Source organism: Antennarius striatus, chromosome 16 (assembly GCF_040054535.1).
Source record: "Antennarius striatus isolate MH-2024 chromosome 16, ASM4005453v1, whole genome shotgun sequence".
NCBI lineage: Eukaryota > Metazoa > Chordata > Actinopteri > Lophiiformes > Antennariidae > Antennarius > Antennarius striatus.
The window spans coordinates 19,785,790-19,791,276 of NC_090791.1; the positions used below are offsets into that span (position 1 = coordinate 19,785,790).

The 5,487-nt window shown below is 42.7% G+C and overlaps 1 pseudogene; it reads right to left on the reverse strand.

Annotated features, from left to right (window-relative positions):
- Positions 1-254: 254 nt before the first annotated feature.
- LOC137610096 (dynein light chain roadblock-type 1 pseudogene) lies at positions 255-544 on the reverse strand (annotated as a pseudogene).
- Positions 545-5,487: the final 4,943 nt, after the last annotated feature.

Sequence of the window (5,487 nt, forward strand, 5' to 3'; positions counted from 1 at the left end):
AAGACTCATGTGTGCACAGCTCTGGTTCTTCTACATCTGCCGGAGGTTTTTCAAATGAAATAAACACATCAACAGACAGGACACACAGCTGAATATTAAAACGTGGTCCAAAGAATTTTACTGCAGAAATCATCAATCAAATCCTGCTTTTACTTCCTGCTACAAGGAATGGATCAAATCTTATGGTCAACAGTTTTTTGAAGCAAAACAAGGAAACGTTTGAATGAGGGGTGAGTCTGGCAGCAGGTGTGTGTTCAGTCTGAAGGGCTCTGGATGATGATCAAGAAATAGTCCTTATCTGGGATGATCATGATCTCGTTCTTCTTGGAGCGCATGCGCAGGAACATGAGGTTGTTCTTGGGGTCGAGGTCTCTGACGGTACTCCTGTCCTTCATCACCAGCTGGTGGATCAGGCCAGCATACCGAACCGTGCTGCTGTTGTCCAGCGTGCTCTTTATGGGGTTCCCTCTGAACTGACAATGATGGCCCCCTGAACCCCCTTCTGGCTCTGGATCCTCTTCAAAGTCTCTTCGACTTCAGCCATTTTAATTATAGGGTGAAAACTTTTCCAGAAATACGTCTCCAAGCACAGCAAGCTAGCAGCGAAGAGAGAGAGAGAGTCCTCTTAATATTTTTCCAAGAGAGAATAGCAGTGTTGACTAATGAGCTACTCCAGTCTACCTACCTTCACTCGGTTGTGCATGAGTCACATTGCATGTACTTTTCCAGGAGTCTGAAGTGGAGCCTTCTCAGAAAGATCATCTCTCTCCTTAATTAATATGATCGTCTTCATCTTTATTGATCATTCCATCAACTTTCTCACTGCCGTCCATTGATTTACTGGAATCTGAGTTACTTCCAAGTCTGAGTGTGTTTCTTTTCCCCGAGCTGATTTGCTGCTATTTCACAAAGTTGAGTAATGTTTTTTTTTTTTTAAAGCAAAAAACAATTCTCTGCATTGAGTCCTTCCTGTATGGAGCACAGCGAGGTTGTGCTGAGGACACAACACTGAGGTGAGTTTGTTTAGGCAATCAGAGCCAATGGCTTCTGGTCAGCCGCAAATAATCTGAAGTTCAGCAATCTCCCCGGGCAGCATTCATTATAAGGCAGCGCAAAAGACCTTTTCTACACCAGGCCCCCTGAAGGCTGCATCTATAATGGGTCATTTGAACAAAATGTTTCCCATTTGAAGTGGTTTTTGTTGTTTCTGTGCAACATTTATTGGCTGTGAGTCTTTTCTTCTCCACACATATTTTGGTTTTATTTATGTGTGCTGGATAGCAGGCTCTTAAAGCAGTGGTTCATTGCTCCTCTCTCTGCGCACTAGCAACTCCAAAAGTAGCTTGTCATGTTTCGCTCTGCAACCAACTCATACTAATTAAATAAGAGTAAAACCGTGTTAATACACTGCACATTTTAAAAATATTTGCCTGAGGCTGTTACTGTGATAAAATTTGGAATCATAATTGTGGGATAAAGAAAGAAAACTGATTCCTTGCAATAACGTGTCATATTACTGCCACAGTGCATCAACATCTATGCCACAGCATGGATGTTGATGCACTGTGGCGGTGGTGTAAGTGGCAGTCTCATTCCCTCTGGTGGAAAGAATCCGTTATTACACATTTACGCAGCATGGCAGGAGCGTTCCAGAAACATGCTGACATACCACCTGGAAACAAATTGGCTGTCTTCAGTCTTTATCGCTCCTCTTGTTTCCTGAGCAGTTAAAAACAAACAACTTTTGTGTCAGTTAGAAAATGAAATTCATTAATAAGATTAAGTGTAAAATATTGTGCTTTTTTTAATTAATGTCATTCAGCTGCCATTTGACCAACTACACTGTACTGTATTTGAATTTTTTTTTTTTACATACAGTATATATACACTGATTTTGCTCCTTGAAGGGAAATTAAGAATGTGCACTGTAGTTAGTGGTTCAAACACATGCATACATAGATAGATAGATAGATAGATAGATAGATAGATAGATAGATAGATAGATAGATAGATAGATAGATAGATAGATAGATAGATAGATAGATAGATAGATAGATAGATAGATAGATAGATAGATAGATAGATAGATAGATAGATAGATACTTTATTAATCCCGGAGGAAATTGTACATATCCACTGCTCAGGCATTACATAACGGATAAATACTGGATGAACACCAGGAGAAAAAGAAACACTGACATCACAGGACATACCACAGGACATAAACTACACTAACAGACAGATGCAGCACTAACAGGACTTATACACTAAACTATAACTAAAATATAAACACTATAAAATTAAATTAAATCCATTCAACCACATGCTGACCTCGCCACCTCCCCCCCGCTCCTCCTGAGAGAGTCATTGTACCCCCTGATGGCACGAAGGAGGACCTCAGCCTCTCTGTGGAGGCGCTGTGTGACAGCAGTCTGCCACTGAAGGTGCTCCTCTGCTGGGAGAAGGTGGTGTGTAGGGGGGGGCTGGTGTTGTTCATGATAGCCTTAACTTTAGACATGGTCCTGCTCTCCAGAAGCGTCTCCACAGAGTCCAGGCTCAGCCAGACCACTGAGCCTGCTCTGCGGATGAGTCTGTTCAGACGGTCCATATCTCTTTTCCTGGCCCCCCCACCCCAACACACAATGGCGTATGACAGCACACTGGAGACTACGGACTGATAGAACATGAGAAGGAGCTTAGGACAGATGTTGAAGGAGGCCAGCCTCCTCAGGAAGTACATCCTGCTCTGCCCCTTCTTGTACACACAGTTGGAGTTGAGTGACCAGTCCAGTCTGCTGTCTAGCTGCAGTCCCAGGTACTGATAGTTTTCTACCACCTCCACCTCACTGCCCTCGATGATCACTGGCTGTGGAGAGGGAGGTGCCCACTGGAAATCCAGCACCATCTCCTTTGTCTTGGAGACGTTGAGCTGGGCACCCAAATGAGCAGCTTGTAAAGGGGATGGCTCCTTGCTCAAGGGCGTCTCGGCAGTGTTCCGGAGGTGAGCTGACAAATCCCACTGTCAGCTCACACTCCGGGTGTTTTTGGGTGGGAGCTTGAATCGAACCACCGATCTTGAATCATAGGACGACCCGCTCTACCGCACGCTCTACCACTGAGTCACTGCAACCCCACTTGTCTTGAATTGTCTTGCCCCAAAGTGATCCTTGGTCCTCAATAACTTTGATCGAACATGGTTAAAATCACTTTCGTTGTGAAATGCTTTGTGTAAATGAGCATGGCTCTGAGCTCCCTCCATCAACACCCCCCTCGCGTTGTGCGTTTTATTTATATGCGCCACATTAACGCATGCTCCAAATACCAATCATCCATTGTCTGGAACTTTTTTAACTCACAGTATTTTGCTCTTATTCTTCTCGTATTTTTATATAACTATTGATTTTTCTGCGCTAACTCGTGGCTCATTGTGTAAACATGATGAGACCGGCCAGTGATCGCGGAGATTTTTTTGTGTTACCACATGGGATAGAAAACAGCGGAGAGGAGAATTTATTACAAACAGGATGTCATAAAACCTATCTTTCCCAACAATAGTCATGGACATTGAGAGACCCCTTGCTAACAACACCAGAGAGCTAAAGTGAATGCAGTCTAGGTAGGTGGAGCATATTGAACTATTCCCTACCTTATTGCCATCCACAAACCTATGTTGCAGTGACGAGGAGGAATGTATCAATATAGCACTTTACTCATACTCATTAGCTACTGTAAATAAGATAAAAAAATATGCTCTCTCTCACTTTATCTCTCTCTCTGTAGAAGAGGTGATTGTGGAGGATTGATATTTGTTTTTTTCTTAATTTTGGCTGGTTTTTTTTATTTGATAAATGCTAAAATGTTAGATGGTTCTTTTTGTTCAGAAAACACAGTACTATTGAAAATCCTCTTCACGTGAATCTCTTTTAGATTGTGTGTCAACGTGATTATTTTGTAATTTGACTTTTATAAATAAACGTTCAAAATCTCTCTCTCTCTCTCTGTCTCTCTCTCTCTCTCTCTCTCTCTCTCTCTCTCTCTCTCTCTCTCTCTCTCTCTCTCTCTGTCTCTCTCTCTCTCTCTGTGTGTGTGTGTCTGTGTACATGTGTGTTCGTTCATATCTGCCTCCACCCTTTGTGTCTCACAAAGCTGGGAAATTATCACTAATTATTAGTGATAACGATGAATGATTTCTGCCTGGATTATTTCACATGAAGGGTTTAGGTCAGTTGAACATAACCCTTGACTGGTGACAGTGAATGTCTATTAGGCTGTAAATGAAGGCTGAGACTGTTTTTTTTATGGATACACACAGTTGCGTTCATTATGACGATGAGGATACACCTTTAGCGGACACACACACATGACTGACCCATATCAGGGTGGACAATCAAATATGACCCAGGATAGGTCAATTTCTCTATCAATTACCCCAGAAACGATGTAATATTCGGTGCTGTGATTGTTTTTGATTCTGTACAGCAATGAATCCAAAAGACATCAAATATCTATTGATGCAGGAAGCCTTTGTTTTCCAGTTTCTAGGATTTGGTAGGGTTAGGGAGACCCACTATGTACATGATGTAGAGACCTGAAAAAATGGGTTTTTCATAATAGGATCCCTTTAAATATGTGTGTAACAGCTTACAGTCACAGCGAACTGTTCCAGTGGTTTATTATGGGCTACCTGATACAGCTACTGGAGGTCCTGAAGTTTATATTTCAATCATCAATCAATCAATCAATCAATCAATCAATCAATCAATCAATCAATCAATCAACTTTTATTTGTAGAGCCTTTAACAGACATTTCAAAGGGCTGCAGACAGAAAAACTCAAAACAAGCACAAGCAACAGCGGTGGGGAAAAAACTCCTTCATTGAGGAAGAAACCCTGGGCATAATCCCGACTCTGGAGGGCGCACCCAGAATCTGAAGGGCGGACCCAGACTTTGAAGGGTGGACCCAGACCCTGGAGGGCGGGCCCAGACTCTGGAGGGCGGGCCCGGACTCTGCATTGGCTGTACGTACCAAGCTGCTCCTCTTGAGGCTGCAATTGCCGTTCTCTGTAGAAAATACCATGAAGCACTCACACAATCTAACACACTAATAACTATTACTTGACACAGTCAGCATTGCAGTGGTTTAATAGGGTGTTCACACCACACTGAACCATGTGACACTCAGTATAAGTCCCATTTAAACAACCTGTTCCACACAGGACTGTTGCTCCTTTATGGCCTCTCACATTTGTATGACAGTACGCAGCCTTAATGGGGATCACTGCTGTTTCTCCTCTGAGCTGACAGGTCTGCATAAACACAAGAGCCAGCCCCGCATGTATGTGACCCACAGCCAGCTTAAAAGCAATTAGCAATTACCAGCTAACTACTGAGGGAGAGGAAATCATTCAAAGGGTCCAGAAAAATTGTGAAAGTACAGCACTTAATGATTTAGATCAGTCTCTTTTGGTCCAATCACTTTCTGCAGC